At 45.9% G+C, this 17,511-nt stretch overlaps 2 long non-coding RNA genes across 2 annotated transcripts in view; both read right to left on the reverse strand.

Moving 5' to 3' along the window:
• LOC135183333 (uncharacterized) overlaps window positions 1-17,511 on the reverse strand; it is a 541,852-nt gene that overhangs the window by 484,751 nt on the left and 39,590 nt on the right. The window lies entirely within an intron of this gene.
• On the reverse strand, window positions 159-15,328 carry LOC135183274 (uncharacterized). The gene is made up of 3 exons (XR_010305476.1): window positions 15,225-15,328; window positions 12,412-12,463; window positions 159-340 (listed from the first exon to the last, which is right to left on the reverse strand). It is a non-coding gene; the product is annotated as an uncharacterized LOC135183274 (long non-coding RNA).

Raw genomic sequence — 17,511 nt, forward strand, 5'->3', positions numbered from 1 at the left:
TTTTTCAAAGGATATGAAGCAACTTTAATATTTACCATAATAGTTTCAGGAACTTATTACTACATTTTTTTTCCTTTCTGTTATTTTTTATTTAATGTTACAAGGTGCATAATAACATTTTGTTATTTGTGAATCTTGCTCTCTTTATACTGCTTAGCCTCCATTTTTCCACAGAAGAAGTCAGCCAAGCTAAGTCTTCTTTGTTTCATACAGGTTGTAAGGTCAGTTCTGGTGGGTATGATTTGTTAACAAATTCATGCTCCATTTCTCAGCTGGATGGTTCTGCAAGAAGGCCTCAACAAATACACTGACATTTGAATTTAAGGGGCCATTCAGAGACCTAGTCAAAAGAATATTTGAGAACAGGTTAGGAAATCTGTGCAGTGCAAGGGAAATATGAATAGATAAAATCAGCTTGATATTTTGGAACTGTGGTGGTAGGCTTGGTGGGGCAAACATGGGCTTATCCTCGTTGGCTTGCCCAGACATGCTCCCTTCTTCTCCTCTTCCTCCCGTGCTAGGGGAGGCAACTGTGGGAGGGGAGAGCAAAAGCCCTGGCTTCACCTAATATGGTGAGGCCTGGCAAAGTGCCATCCCTATTGGCTAATCTATGTCCAATGCCCCACTGGCCACGGGGTGGATATTGATAAAAGCGATAAGCAGGTAGCACAGGGATGCTGCTGCTTCATTTTGCATCCTGAATTTGCCTGGAGAGCTTAGCAGCAACAGGCTCCAAATGCCTGCATGCAGTCAGCTTGCATAGCCAGCGTGACATTGTGCTGACATCACAAGACAGTTGTTCTGCCTGCACCTGAAAGTCCTGGAGATACACAGGTCATCTAGAGGAGCCAGGAGACAAGGTCAGAGATTGTCTGCCTCATTTCCCCAGAAGCCTGGTAAGAATGAAGTCTCAGCAGCCAACGAGACAGAGTTCCACCTGCTTTGGGTACTCTCTGATTTATACTTTGTGAGTAAATACTTAAAAGCCTCTTCCAGTATAATATTTGTGTTTGCCACTTTAAGAAATAAGTGCTTGAGTTTTGCCTGTGCCCTGCCTGTATAAATTTCCAACTTGTGTAGTTTTGAACCTGGTGAGTTTTAATGTTAATAAACAGTTTTCATGGCTATTAACAATCATTGTCTGGATATCAAAATTAATACAGATTATTAATTCTGCATAATCCCTCACAGGAACATATATATGTGTGTGTACATGTATGTGTGTGTATATATACACATACACACAACTCCTTATAATAGATTACAAAGTTTATGTAACATCATGTATGTCATCATCACTGAGGATTCCTCTCTGTTCCAAAGAAATGGGGAAACAGAACTACAAGCAAAACGAAGAAGGGAAAAGGTATCATGTGACAGGCAACATTTCCAGAGCATTCATGTTCATTACTACTGGTGTGGCAAGTGCTACTGGGGAGGAGAGACTAAAGGATCACTATTTTTTGCCATTTCAAGTGCACACTGAGAGCTGGGGCAGAGCACAAACAGAAGTTGAGTATGTTGCTATCTGCCAGAGCACCACCAACTCAGAATGGGTCAGTTCATCAGATAAAGTCTACTCTGGGCTCATTTTCCTATTCCTAAGATAAGGAGAGACTAGAATTTGAACATTAGGTTGCAGCTTGTTTTTTAGCACAAATACTATGCCTAAAACCAAGAGTGAATTTTAAAGGCAGGATTATTCTGTCTGCCCTGGGATTTAGACTGTTGTCCTCAGCATCAGAAAAATTAAAAACATTGAGAGGGTCAAAAACCGTCAATCCAAAAGGTAAGCCAAGGGGTAGAGGTTATGGCACTGCCAGAGAATTCAGCATTGTCTTAATCATAGAATCATAGAATCAACCAGGTTGGAAGAGACCTCCAAGATCATCCAATCCAGCCTATTTCCCAGCCCTGTCCAATCAACCAGACCATGGCACTAAGTGCCTCAGCCAGGCTTGGCTTCAACACCTCTAGGGATGGTGACTCCACCACCTCCCTGGGCAGTCCATTCCAATGCCAATCACTCTCTCTGACAACAAGTTCCTCCCAACATCCAGTCTAGACCTCCCCTGGCACAGCTTGAGGCTGTGTCCCCTTGTTCTGTTGCTGGTTGCCTGGCAGAAGAGGCCAACCCCACCTGGCTACAGCCTCCCTTCAGGTAGTTGTAGACAGCAATGAGGTCTGCCCTGAGCCTCCTCTTCTGCAGGCTGCACACCCCCAGCTCCCTCAGCCTCTCCTCACAGGGCTGTGGTCTAGGCCCCTCACCAGCTTCATTGCCCTTCTCTGGACACGTTCCAGTATCTCAATATCTCTCTTGAATTGAGGAGCCCAGCACTGGCCACAGGAGTCAAGGTGTGGCCTGTCCAGTGTTGAGTACAGGGGAAGAATAACCTCCCTTGTTTTACTGGCCACAGTTCTTGATATAGGCCAGGATGCCATTGGCTCTCTTGACCACTGGGACTTTCTGCTGGCTCATGTTCAGCTACTATCTGCCAGCACAGCCAGATCCCTTTCTGCCTGCCTGCTCTCAGCCATTCTGTCCCCAGCCTGTAGCACTGCTTGGGGTTGTTGTGGCCAAAGTGTATATCCCTGCACTTGGCCTTGTTAAATCTCATCCTGTTGACCTCTGCCCACCCATCCAGCCTGTCAGGATCCCCCTGCAGGAGTCTCCTGCCCTCCAACAAATCAACATCTGCTGCTAGCTTTGTGTCATCTGCAAACTTACTGATGCTGGACGCGTTCCCCTCATCCAGATCATCAGTAAAGATATTGACCAGGACTGGGCCCAGCAATGATCCTTGGGGAACACTAGTCCTAAATTTCCATTGCTTCATACAGATGACAGACAGGTTGTGAGAATACAAAATTTAAACTGTAGATATTATTGTGTCTAATTTCTAGCCAAAGTCAATTACAGATTAATAATCTTTGCCTTGGGATTGGAGATAATAAACTAAGTTGTTTGGAAAATCTCTGATATAAACCAGGCACAGTTATTTAACTTGCACACGAACACCTGGCCAAATTAAGTGTATTGTGACTGTAGTTGGTAGTTCCATTTCCGTGCAATAATCTACATGCAAAGCCTTGGCTTCAGTTTCTCTGGAACACCAACTTTCAGTATGGGTTCGTTAAGAAGTTTCAGCAGAGCATGAGATAAGCTCCAGAAATGTAAAGTCCTTCAGAGTGCTATCACTCAACAACTAATTCCGTTTTTAATGATCTTGCCAAGATATTCAGACTATGTTAATTACGTCAAATGGTACTTAAACCATTTTCTGTCACTGTCTAAGAGGCTGACATTTTAACTACCCAAGTGTAAAAGAGTTGCAGAAGGGTTTGCTTGTGGTAATGAGACTAATCCTACTTGCTCATACAGTATAGATTAGATTTGTGCATCTGAGATTAGCATACTGGCACGCTCTTGATTGGATTATGCAGGACTACTGCATTACAAAAACAACTAAATGTTGGGAGATTTGTATCAAAACTTCTTTTCATTTAGTGGAAAATGTCTTGAGGAGACGAGGTTTAGGTTAAAATTAAGGATAATTGCAATTCATAGAATCACAGAATGGTTTAGGTTGGAAGGGACCTCAAGGATCATCCAGTTCCAACCCTCTGCCATAGGCAGGGACACTTCCCACTAGAACAGGTTGCTCAAGGACTCATCCAACCTGGCCTTGAACACCTCCAGGGAGGGAGCAGCCACAACCTCCCTGGGCAACCTGTGCCAGTGTCTCACCACCCTCACTGGAAAGAGCTTCTTTCAAACATCTAGTTTAAATCTCCCCTCTGCCAGTTTAAGCCCTCCTCAGCCTTCCTGTAGGCCCCCTTCAGATATTGGAAGGCCACTATAAGGTCTCCTTGAAGCCTTCCCTCCTCCAGGCTGAGGAGCCTCACCTCTCATAGCCTGTCCTCATACCAGAGCTGCTGCAGCCCTCTGAGCATCTTTGTGACCCTCCTCTGGACTCGCTACCAAGTTTGGTGGCCTTCTTGTGTTTGGGGCTTCAGAACTGCACACAGACTCCAGGTCGGGTTTGAGGAGAGCAGAGAACACAAACTCTTCTGCAGGCTGCACACCCCCAGCTCCCTCAGCCTCTCCTCACAGGGCTGTGCTCCAGGCCCCTCACCAGCTTTGTTGTCCTTCTCTGGACACGTTCCAGTATCTCAACTCTCTTTCTTATTTATTTCTTATCCTGGAGATGCTGAATCTCAGTTAGAACAAAATATTAAGTTGGGCATTTGGGAATGAAAAGCAAGTGAATATTAAGCAAAGCTGCAGAGAACATACAATGGCACAGACATGCTCAGTGTGCAGCAATATCTTTTTAACAATATTATAAGCTATCAATAGCAGTTGACTGGGATAAATACTTGAAATAGCTGCTAAATAGGAGGCTGTCAGCAATCAGCTGGCTTTGTTAGAACATAATAGCCCTCTGAGTTGCAAAGAGGAAGTGGGTTACTTATTAAAGTATTGGACTTTAGGAAAATCACAGGGAAAAAAATAGGGAGACAGAATTTCAGATCCATAAAAATAGCTGCTTAAGCACTTCTTCCCCTACTTCACAGAGCCAATTTTACTGCAGAGTCAGTAGCCAAGAAAATCTAGGCTGCCTCTTCAGAGGAGAAACTTATCAAAAGCTCCCCCATAATGGACCCTGTTAGCAACTTGAGAGGGTATACTCAAAGTGGAAACAGAATAGCTCACCACAGATCAGCTGATTTTCTACCCTTTATCCTAGCCCTTTATGCTGACCTTGAGGGCATTTTTAAGACAACCTTGAAGCTGAGACAAGCTCAGCAGCATGGTAGGCTCAAGACTAAGACTCTAAGAAAGCATTAGAAAGAATGGCTCCTTCTGTTTTGTGAGCCCAGGGGAAAGGTCCCTCTAATGTCTCAAACTGGAGGGAGGTCCTGGTATTGGATCAGTGTGGGAAATTAACATAAAAGGAGGCCTCCCATGAAAATTAGCTCTTCTTGATTTGGACCTCTTGTTTGGATAAGAGGTGCTTCATTAACAAAGATATAGAATGATGGAGGGGAAAGTCACAGAGAAACCTCTACTATGAGCACAGACTGAAGGAGTTGGGGCTGTGCAGGCTGCAGCAGAGGAGGCTCCTAGGTGACCTTCTTGTGGCCTTCCAGGATCTGAAGTGGGCTACAAAAAAGCTGGGGAGGGACTTTTTAGGCTCTCAGGAAGTGACAGGACTAGGGGGGAAGGGAACAAAGCTGGAAGTGGGGAAATTCAGACTGGATGTGAGGAGGAAGTTGTTGAGCATGAGAGTGGTGAGAGCCTGGAATGGTTTGCCCCAGGGAGGTGGCTGAGGCCCCATGGCTGGAGGTGTTTAAGGCCAGGCTGGCTGAGGCTGTGGGCAGCCTGATCTAGGGAGGGTATCCCTGCCCATTTCAGGGGGGTTGGAAGTAGCTGATCCTTGTGGTCCCTTCCAAGTCTGACTGATTCTATGAACTACAAGGCTCTGAACATCAAGTATCAGGTAGAAAACCAAATTATTCATCTGTGGTGCTGAGGTCAATAGGACATCAAAAAGCAGATGTGATGGTTTGGGTGTTACCTGCCCCCCCCCCCCCCCCCCCCCCCCCCACTTAAGAAAAATCACCCAGATGATACTCAGCTGCTGGAAATTGAATGAATGAAGCTTTATATTTACAGCTTAGCACAAGAGACAAGCAGATTTTTACAATATCTACAGCTATAGACAGAAATAGACAAATCAGAAAGTAATACAGAAACACAGCAGCCCTCCCAGAAACCAGAGTGCCCAGGAGGGGCTCCCAACCACCCTTCCACCTTCTCCCCACCCCTCTAACTTACCCTAGACTTTGCCTTACATTTGAAGTGAGTTTGGAGGGTTGATCAGGGTGGTTAGGAAGCAGAAGGACTAGTCAGGCAGCAAGTTAGGTTAGAGAGAGAAGTTCAGCTCCAAAAGCTAGAGAGAGACTCTTTTATCTGTATTTGTGTTCTTGTTCTTATCCACCTCAGCAAGCCTGTGAGTGCAGCAGACATCACCACTGTTTCCTTTTCACAGTCTATCGTCTAATTCTTCTCACCAAAATATCCCAGCTAGGCTCAAACTAGCACAGCAGAGAAACTCTTGCCTGTTATCATTGAGATTAGCTAGTGAGACCCTTGGTGTGATAACCAAAGACAGAAAACCTAATGAGCATGGCAGAAGACACTGAAAAATGAGACATGAAAGGGAGTCAGGGGAGTCAATAGTGCCTGTATAGTTTATCTGTGAGTAGGAAAAGTATAGCACATCCTGAATATAGATTTGTGAGTGGCTAAAAGGAAAATCTAAATTGTATATTTGAATATGATAACTGTAATATGAAGTCTGAAGCTCAGACAGCTGACAGAGAAGGAAAGAAACAAAAGGAAAGAAAAGCAGCACCACTGTGCTTCTGCTTCACATCCATCTGAAAAGGTATGGAAGAGATAGAAGCTGCAGGAAACTTGTAAAATAAGGATGAGAAGAGAGGGCAAGAGAAATAAACAGCTCATGCTGAATGCAGTCTCACCTTACAGAACCTTTCCCTCTTTACATTACTGTGGTGAAAATACTATTTGTTATATTGAATGTGGGTTTTAAATGTAATGCCTGATTGTTTCAAGAATACTCCGTGCTGCTGTGGACGTGCTGGCAGCATTCATTCTGGATAGTCACAATACAATGAGAACATAGCAAGTGTGTGGATTTGCAAGAGGAATAAAACATGTTTATGTCTGTAGTAGCCTTTTGAGTTATTGAGCTATACTGATTTTCACCCTCTGGTGCCCTTGGTGTGGTTAAAAAGCAGAGGTTTGAGTGTGCATCTCGTTGGTTGATGCAAAAACCAAGCAAAGTTTAAGAGAGCAGCAGGGTTTCCTCCCCTGCTAGGGACAGCAAAGGAAAGCAAGTTCTACAAATGTGAATTACTAAACACTACAGAATCATAGAATCAATCAGGTTGGAAGAGAGCCCCCAGGTTCATCCAGTCCAACCTAGCACCCAGCCCTAAACAATCAACTAGACCATGGCACTAAGTGCCTCAGCCAGGCTTTGCTTCAACACCCCTAGGGATGGTGACTCCACCACCTCCCTGGGCAGCCCATTCCAATGCCAATCACTCTCTCTGCCAACAACTTCCTCCTGACATTCAGCCTAGTCCTCCCCTGGCACAACTTGAGACTGTGTCCCCTTCTTCTGTTGCTGGTTGCCTGGCAGAAGAGACCAATCCCACCTGGCTAAAGCCTCCCTTCAGGTAGTTGTAGACAGCAATGAGGTCCCCCCTGAGCCTCCTCTTCTCCAGCCTGAACAACCTAATCTCCCTCAGCCTCTCCTCATAGCTTCATCCCTACTGTTAATTGTGCTAACCGACAGAAGGATTCAAGGATTAATTAAAAGTAAGGACCAGGAGATGAACTGAAGATTCTCAAGGAAGGCACTAGTGTGTATTATCCTTGAACTGTATAATTACTTGTGTTCTTACTGTTTTAGAGTGGTGTGCTCACCTGAATGTAACCATAATTGCCTCTTTTGTTATTGGCTTTGTGGTTTTGTACAGATTGCTAATCAGATCTAAAATCCAAACCTTTTATCAAAGACATACAGAAGTGGAAGAACACTTAGAGTCTTAATTTGAGACGAGGTTGTAGCACAATATTATTAAGATGAAAATGCTTCTTGCCTGAAATCAAGAATCAAACCACTCTTCTTTGACTGAAGTCAGCTAAATTTCCTCTCCTCAGCTTGTACTCAGATTTTCCCTCAGGTTAAGCTTCAGTCAAAAGAGAAGCGGTGCTTGATTAAAAGGTGAGAAAATTGACCTCAAGTGCTTGCTGAAGGGAAAAGCAGAACTCAGAGCGCTCAGGGAGATGAGTGACAGTAATACTGTACAACACTGGGCTTGTCTTCAGCACTGAACATTTCAGTCCAGAAGTGGCACCTGTGAAAGGCTACACTATACACCAGGTGGTTATAACTCAGAAAGTGCCAGGGATTGACTTACCACGGAAAGATCAGCTTTCCATCCCTGTCACTTCCCATGGGCTTTTGAAAGCTTCTCTCCCAGTCTGTGCCTGCCTTTTTTGTACCACTGTTCCTCTAAGAAGCATCTTTAGAAACTAATGGTGCTCCCTTTGAAGAAAGAAAAGTAAAAATCTCTGAAATACATATTGATAAGCTGGGGAAAAAAAAAAAGGGGGGGGGGGGGAGGGGGAAGGAAGAAAAGTACCTTGCAGGTAGCGTTAAAAGAAAAGCAGAAGAAGAAACCTTTAGATCTGTTTCTTTTATCCAAGTTTCAGTTGAAATGGCTGAAAAAACCTTTCTCATTCACATCAGTACAAACATGTGGCTGTCATGAATACCAGCTATGGAGGAGCTGGTATTCATTCTGGTTTTTTCTTTATTTTTAATGAGAATCTGATGGGCCTTACTACTTCTGAGAAGTGTTGTTGGTATGGGAAAATAGGCCAATAGGATGAAATTTAACAAGGCCAAGTGCAGGGTTCTGCACTTTGGCCACAACAACCCAAATCAGCACTACAGGCTGGGGACTGAGTGGCTGGAGAGCAGGCAGGAAGAAAAGGACCTGGGGATACTGATAGATAGTAACTGAACATGAGGCAGAAGTGTGACCAGGTGGACAGGAGAGCCAATGGCATCCTGGCCTGCATCAGAAACAGTGTGGCCAGCAGGACAAGGGAGGTTCTTCTGCCCCTGTGCTCAGCACTGCTCAGGCCACACCTTGAGTGCTGTGTCCAGTTCTGGGCTCCTCAATTCAAGAGAGGTGCTGAGATACTGGAACGTGTATGAAAGGTGATTAAGCTGGTGAGTGGCCTGGAACACAAACCCTATAAGGAGAGAGTGAGGCAGCTGTGGGTGTTTAACCTGCAGAAGAGGAGGCTCAGGGGTGACCTCATTGCTGTCTACAACTACCTGAAGGGAAACTGTATCCAGGTGGCTACAAGGAGACAGTCTCAAGTTGTGCCAGGGGAGGTCTAGACTGGATGTTAGGAGGAAGTTGTTGTCAGAGAGAGTGATTGGCATTGGAATGGGCTTGACTTCATCAAGTGCCACATCCACTCTCCTTTTAAACACCTTCAGGGATGGTGACTCCACCACCTCCCTGGGCAGCCTGTTCCAGTTGCTGACCACCCACTCAGTAAAGAACTTCCTCCCAACATCCAACCTAAACCTCCCCTGATGCAACTTGAGGCCATTTTCTCTTGCCACTCCTCCCCCATCCCGTAGGGCTGCTGGGGGTTATTGTGGCCAAAGTGCATGACCTGGCACTTGTCCTTGCTAAACCTCATGCAATTGGCCTCATTTGTGGAATGCTTTGGGGGCAGATGAAATGCCATAGTGCACATGACTGAAAAGTGTGAACACTTAATTAACAAAATGATTTCACAGTAGAAATGAGACCTTGCCTCACTCAAAATCTGGCAGGAGGCTTGGGCCCTACGGAGTAGGAGTCGAAATATTTAGTCAGTGGAAAACCCATTAGACAAATAGAGACTGCATCTGCTGCAAAGAGTTAATCAAGTTCCTAATTTCAGAGAACACAATATACCTTAAAATACATTTCTCCAGGCTTCTTAAGCATGCTGTAAAAGAATATGTGATTTTTCTCCCAGCTACCTGGGTAAATCTGCATAGCTCAATTAACTTCAGTCAGATTATGACAGCTACACCAGCAGAGAATCTGGATAGACCCTAATAGCATCTGTACATCTAATAGCCCAGCACTGTGTAAGAAAATTGGGCATTAGTCTGCATCAGCCATCCAGGATGAACAGCAGAAGGATTTGTGATTTATTAAATCAATTCTTTTTCTGCAGAGCTGAAGGTGAACTGCTTCCCATGAGTTTCTGCACTGGCAGGTCATGTGTTTCTCCAGCATGCCATATATTTTCTGTGAAAAATATTAGGATAATCAGACAGGCAATGTTGAGAGACATATTGTCGAATCATTTTTCTCTCATCAGTAAAAACTTGCATCACTCTGGAAACAGATCACCTTACTTTTCTTCCTAGCTTCTTACACTATTAACAATTTCATGTGTTGGGCAAATTTAAATCCTAGAGATCCATTTAAAAACAATTCAAGAGAGATATTGAGATACTGGAACATGTCCAGAGAAGGGTCACAAAGATGGTGAGAGGCCTGGAGCACAGCCCTGTGAGGAGAGGCTGAAGGAAATGGGGGTGTGCAGCCTGCAGAAGAGGAGGCTCAGGGCAGACCTCATTGCTGTCTACAACTACCTGAAGGGAGGCTGCAGCCAGGTGGGGTTGGTCTCTTCTGCCAGGCAAGCAGCAACAGAAGAAGGGAACACAGCCCCAAATTGTGTTGGGAGAGGTTCAGGCTGAATGTTAGGAGGAAGTTGTTGTCAGAGAGAGTGATTGGCATTGGAATGGGCTGCCCAGGGAGGTGGTGGAGTTGCTGTCCCTGGAGGTGTTGAAGCCAAGCCTGGCTGAGGCACTTAGTGCCATGGTCTGGTTGATTGTCTAGGGCTGAGTGCTAGGTTGGCCTGGATGATCTTGGAGGTCTCTTCCTACATGGTAAAATCTGTGATTCTGTGACACTGGTTGCATTTTTTTTCCTCTTTCTTTCATTTTTCTTTGTTTTTTTTTTTAAAGCAGAATGTGGGGTATAAATCTGGGTTTGTTTAAATGTCCCTCTTCCATTTCATTTGTGATATAGGTCAGTATTTAGGCCCATGAGGTGAAGCAAATCCTGAAGTGTGATTGTCTTCTCATTGAAATGCTCTCTATTGCACCTATTTGTTTGATGTGTTTTTCTGGTGGCTGTGGGGTACTGCAATCATTATATGTCACCTATACTATGGCTTTGACTCTCCAGAAGATTAAGCATGTTTATTTAAAAATGCCTTTGATTGTGTCTCTGCTAACTCAGCTATTTTGTAAAATTGGAAACAAAGAATCAGGGAGATGCAATTTCAATAATGCCATTTACACAACTCCTAGGAGGCCAGCTAGCAAAGCAACTGGAGATAGGCAAGTGTCTGACATACAGCAAGATGGCAAAAGTATTATCATGTCATGTAGGTTATTGCTGATTCAGCCTAAGGGCTGTACCCCAACATCCTGCCTCCTCACTACATGTATTCAAGGCCAGGTTGGACAAGGCCTTGAGCAACCTAATCTAGCAGAAGGTGTCCCTGCCCACAAGGGAGTTGGAACTAGATGATCTTCAAGGTCCCTTCCAACCCAACTCATTCTATGATCCTGTTATGAGGTGCTAGAAAAACACAGTCAGCAAAAGAGTAGTTTAGTTTCTGAATCATATTCTCCATGGATCAGTGGACTCAGAAGATTGGTAATGGGATCAGGAATGGTTCTTGTAATCTCTAGGTCAGGGGTCCTCAAACTTTTTAAACAGGGAGCCAGCTCACTGTCCTTCAGACACTGTCAGGGGCCTGACTATAGTTTGGTTCCAGCCCAGTAATGTCGGGGGCCAGGATACAGTTTGGTTTCAGTCCAGCAGTGTCGGGGGCTGGACTATAGTTTGGTTCCAGCCCACCAGTGTCGGGGGCTGGACTATAGTTTGGTTCCAGCCCACCAGTGTCAGGGGCTGGGCTACAGCTTGGTTCCAGCCCAGCAGTGTTGGGGCTCAGGCTACAGTTTGGTTCCAGCCCAGTAGTGCTGGGGGTCAGGCTATAGTTTGGTTCCAGCCCAGTAGTGTCAGGGGTCAGGCTGTAGTATGGTTCCAGCCCAGTAGTGTCAGGGGTCAGGCTGTAGTATGGTTCCAGCCCAGTAGTGTCGGGGGTCAGGCTGTAGTATGGTTCCAGCCCAGTAGTGTCGGGGGTCAGGCTGTAGTATGGTTCCAGCCCAGTAGTGTCGGGGGTCAGGCTGTAGTATGGTTCCAGCCCAGCAGTGTCGGGGGTCAGGCTGTAGTATGGTTCCAGCCCAGTAGTGTTGAGGGTCAGGCTGTAGTATGGTTCCAGCCCAGTAGTGTCAGGGGCCAGGCTATAGTTTGGTTCCAGCCCAGTAGTGTTGGGGGCAGGAATATAGATTGATTCCAGTCCAGTAGTGTCAGGGCTGGGCTATAGTTTGGTTCCAGCCCAGTAGTGTCAGGGGCTCAGGTTATAGTTTGGTTCCAGCCCAGTAGTGTCAGGGGCCAGGCTATAGTTTGGTTCCAGCCCAGTCCCAGAGGGTGCTTGGGGGCTGCAGAGGCTGGCGAGGGGTTTCAGTGGCAGGAAGTGGTTGCTTGGTTTCCTCCCCAACCCCTGCCAGGAGGGTTCTGTAAATACCAGCAGGCCAGATTGAGGACCCTGGGGAGCTGTATCCAGCCCACAGGCTGTAGTTTCAGGACCCCTGGTCTAGGTCATTGGTTCAAGTTCAATATTGATAAGGGGCAATTAAAATTCACTCTTACTTGAGTGCTCCATGATGATCCTCGTGAAACAGAGATGGTGAACACATGGACACTGCAAAAGAAAATACCCTAAACAGAATATCTGTGAAGCTTGAACATTCCATAGCCAGTAGAGTGTTCAGCAGGGCTGAGCAAAACTTCACAGACTTGCTGGAGCAGAGTGTGAACCATTTGTATGTGCTGCCATGCAGCTAGTACAAGCCCATCGGTTAAGGTGCACACACATCTGAGCTTGCGACAGACGAGTCTTTGTTGACAGTCAACAGTGGCACTCCCTGAACCAAAGATTACAGAGTATTGCAGAGGCCACACTACTTACCTGAAATTAGAGCTCTGGCCTGGTGCTCAGCTGAGTCTAGACATGCATCTGGGACACCACTCCTCCTCACTGAGCTGGAGGAGACTGACATGGTCCTGGACTCTGTGAGCTCTCTAACACTCACCCATCCTCCACCACACACAATGATTTACCCTGCAGGCTTCCTGAATGTCAGCTAATCACTCAGTGGTGTGAGGATTAATGTTGCACATCACTGATTAAGAGAGGGAACTGAGAGGTCCTAGTGTTTTGGAGTCCTGTCAAAGGAGATGTGGAGATGACACCATGTGAATGGAAAGGCACATATAGGGCAGTACCTGCCAGTCAGTGCTGCATCACTCTCCCAGAAAGTATGCTGTAAAATGATAGTTTAAACAAAATCTGTAATACTGAACTATACTGAGACTGTAGAGATGAAGTGCCCATACCTGGCACTCAGGAATGGAAATCTATGCTTTTGGGTTTTTTTCTCCTTGTCAGTGCAACATCAGAAAGGCATATGGGTCACACTGACTGCTCTCCTAAAAACCAGTTCTTGACAGGAGCCATGCCGCATGAGGCAGGACAAGTGTTTTTTTATTACATGAGTGTGATGGTTTGGGCTCTTACCCGCCCCCCCCCACACCTTAGAAATTGCCCCAGCTAACTCAGATGGCCTCCAGGAATATAAATGAAGCTATTTATTTACAGCAGCACAATATACAACCAGCTATTTACAATATATACAGTTATAGACAGAAATATACAAGGAAAAGTAATACAGAAGCACAACTCCCCTCCCAGAAACCTGAGTCCCCAGGAGGGGTTCTCAAACCACCCCAACACCTCCCCCTGCCCTCTCAACCTTACCCCAAATCCTGAGAAAGGAATAAAGGTGCAGCCAAGAGGTTAAGAAGGAAAGTTAGTGGCAGTGAAGTTAAGGAGAAGTGGCTAGGTCTGAAGACAAAGGCAGAGTGAGAGCAAAATGGAGAATGTTATCTAATGTTTACCCTTCTTGTTCCCAGAACTCTCAGGGGGACTGTGAGAGAAGAGACACAACCATGTTTGCCTTTCATAGCCAATTATCTAGTTCTTTTCACCAAAACATTCCAGCCTGCTTCAAACTAGCACACATGAGTCAGCCAACAGTGTGCTCTTGCAGCCTGGAGGGCTGACCAGAGCCTGGGCTGCATCAGGAGAAGCGTGGCCAGCAGGGCCAGGGAGGTGATTCTCTCCCTCTACTCTGTTCAGACCCCACCTGGAGTACTGCAGTAAGTTCTGGAGCCCAAATTACAAGAGGGATTTGGAGATACTGGAGCATGTCCCAAGAAGGACCATGAGGATGCTCAGAGGGCTGCAGCAGCTCTGATATGAGAACAGATTGAAAGAGTTGGAGCTGTTCAGTCTGCAGAAGAGGAGACTCCTAGGAGACCTTCTTGTGACCTTCCAGGATCTGAAGGTGGCCTACAAAAAAAGCTGGGGAGGGACTTTTTAGGCTCTCAGGGAGTGACAGGACTAGGGGGAATGGAGCAAAGCTGGAGGTGGGGAGAGTCAGACTTCAGGTGAGGAGGAAGTTGTTGAGCATGAGAGAGGTGAGAGGCTGGACTGGGTTGCCCAGGGAGGTGGTTGAGGCCCCATGGCTGGAGGTGTTTAAGGTCAGGCTGGATGAGGCTGATCTGGGGTAGGGTGTCCCTGGGAATGGCAGGAGGTTGGAGCTATCTGATCCTTGTGGTCCCTTCCAACCCTGACTGATTCTATGATTTTAAAATAGTCTTTTATTGATGTTTCTTTAAGAATTGGTAATCACAGAAAGCTGATGTTTTAGGAATAACTTTTATGCTACCTGGGAGCTAGAATTATTGAAATACAGACTGTCCTGCAGCCCAAAATTCCTGTTCCTAGCTGTTTCTGCCCAATGGTTTATTGACTTATTTTGGACAGTACTGAACCAGTTTGTGGCAAAGGCAGTAAGTAGCTTTAGGAATTTGTCTAGTCTATAGAGTCAGTCATGGGCTGCTGGTTAAAATACAGAGAACTTGCATGAGAAGAAGGAAAAGATCATGACTTCAGCCATGTAGTATGAGTTTACCTCCCTGGATGTAGGTGACAGCAACAAAAATAGTATTAATTAGTGGATTTTGGTATGCCAGCCAAAGTTTGACATGGCAAAGCAGGCAAGCCAGCTGTGCTACAAGCTGGGCTTGCTCTGTGGATAAAAATATACCTTCTGCATTCCAGGTCCAGTCTAGTTTTATTAATACTGTTACTGTGATGCCAAATGAAAAGCTAAAAGAGCTGCTTAGCAACTAGTAAGAATAACAAGAAAGCATCAGACTTGGTAATTGGTTAGAGAAGACATGGACAAAAGGCAGCAAGCTATAACCAGCTGCACAATTCAAAGTAACAAGCAGGTAGCACTGGATTAGCAATCAAGGCAACATTAATAATTTAACTGCAGCATCCACAATAACTGAACTATGGTATTGTGATCACAAAACTAAAGGTGATACATTACATGAAGCCAGAATAAGGTAGTATTCCAAAAGGTTGCAAGTGCCAACACAGAAAAGCATCTCCATAGAAGAGGCCAACGTTCACAGTGCTTGTTCTTGCTTTCCTGTTTCCTGAAGACCATAAAAGGCAAACATTTAGGTTTTAGTAGTTGTTATTTGCTAGCCATGTAGAGAAGATAGGCTGTTTTAGAAGGTCCTATTGGCAGCCAATTAACAAAGTGTGACAAACTGACATATTTTGCCACCTTTGAAAACTGAATAACAAATAGCTTTGCTATTTACAAGTTAGAAGGGAACAAATGGATCTGCACTACAGAGCACCCAAAATATGCTGCATGCACCACTTGCAAAGTCTGCCTAGTTGTAACTCATCTTAATTTATGGAGGTGGTGGAAAAAGTATAAAGCATGAACATAGGAATTCCACAGTTCAGACTCTCAACATTTATTTTATCACTTGCCTACACAGTGCACACTCTACCACTGTGATTAAAATGACAGAATCTTTCCCTAAGGATTGCATTCTTCTCTGAAAGAAGTGTCAGGGGCTGGGCTACGGTTTGGCTCCAGCCCAGTAGTGTCAGGGGCTGGGCTACGGTTTGGCTCCAGCCCAGTAGTGTCAGGGGCTGGGCTACGGTTTGGCTCCAGCCCAGTAGTGTCAGGGGCTGGGCTACGGTTTGGCTCCAGCCCAGTAGTGTCAGGGGCTGGGCTACGGTTTGGCTCCAGCCCAGTAGTGTCAGGGGCTGGGCTACGGTTTGGCTCCAGCCCAGCAGTGTCAGGGGCTGGGCTACGGTTTGGCTCCAGCCCAGCAGTGTCAGGGGCTGGGCTACGGTTTGGCTCCAGCCCAGCAGTGTCAGGGGCTGGGCTACGGTTTGGCTCCAGCCCAGCAGTGTCAGGGGCTGGGCTACGGTTTGGCTCCAGCCCAGCAGTGTCAGGGGCTGGGCTACGGTTTGGCTCCAGCCCAGCAGTGTCAGGGGCTGGGCTACGGTTTGGCTCCAGCCCAGCAGTGTTGGGGGTCAGACTATAGTTTGGTTCCAGCCCAGCAGTGCTTTGGCTTCAGGAACAGAAAAAATTGATTCTTACCATCCTTTACCCTCACTAGAGTTGAAGAGTCCATATACTTATGTGTCAGTTTGGGTGTTATCCACACCCCCACTCTTATGAAATCACCCAGACTAGACTCAGCCAAGCTGGAAATTAAGAATGAAGCTTTATATTTACAGCTTAGCACAAGATACAAGCAGATATTTACAATCTATACAGCTAGAGACAGAAATAGACAAGTAAAAAAGTAACACAGAAGCACAGCAGCCCTCCCAGAAACCAGAGTGCCCAGGAGGGGCTCCCAACCACCCTTCCACCTACTCCCCACCCCTCTGCCTTATCCCAGACTTTTCCTTACATTCAAGGTGAGTTTGGAGAATCAGCCAGGGGGGTTAGGAAGCAGAAGGATTAGTTACACAGACAGCAGGTTAGAGAGAGAAGTGCAGGCAGCCAGAGACACACAGCAACTCTGTTATCTACGTTTGTGTTCTTGTTCTTATCCATCTCAGCAAGCCTGTGAGTGCAGCAGACATCATCACTGTTTCCTTTTCACAGCTTTCCTTCTCATCTAGTTCTTCCAACTAGCCGCAAACTAGCACAAGTTAGGAAAAAAAATTAATTGGATTCAATTGTGACTCATGTCCTGGTTGAGCCACTATTGTAGGCTCCTATTAAGCAGCAAATTGTGCTAATTGCATTGTGCAAACAACCTCCACAGCCTCATCTGAAGGCAAATTTAAACTCCCAAGGAAACCCCATATTTATGGACACATATTGCTCTCAACTTCAACTTGCAGTGGTCCACCAAGTCAGTTCTGGCATAGTTTTGGAGTGCTGTGAACTGAAAAGTATGCAGACCCCAAATGCTCCCCAGCTGCTGGGGGTATTTCCTGTGGTTAAATCTTGGCTAGTTCTAAGCATGCACTGCAGAGAATGGTTTCTGCTCCCAGCAACAGCTTTTGCTTGAAAGGACTGTTTGTAAAGCTGTTGTAGATTTGGGGTTAACAGGTATGACTGTGGAGATAAATTCCTCCAGAAGACCAGAAAGTCCTCCAGGGGACTAAAGAGTCCCAGAGTGGGAGGCACAGGATATTGTAACCTGTCATTCTGTTCTCTACTCCTGTATCTCTCCACATAAGGAGCAGACTGTCCCGTCTCCTGCTCCCTCCTCTCCCTCTCTCCTCCGAGTGGGTGGTGGTTGTTAGCACTTTGGGTTTGTGAGGGAGCAGGTTTGGCTGGCAGCTCT

The sequence above is a fragment of the Pogoniulus pusillus genome, chromosome 18, assembly GCF_015220805.1.
Source record: "Pogoniulus pusillus isolate bPogPus1 chromosome 18, bPogPus1.pri, whole genome shotgun sequence".
In the NCBI taxonomy this organism is placed as follows: domain Eukaryota; kingdom Metazoa; phylum Chordata; class Aves; order Piciformes; family Lybiidae; genus Pogoniulus; species Pogoniulus pusillus.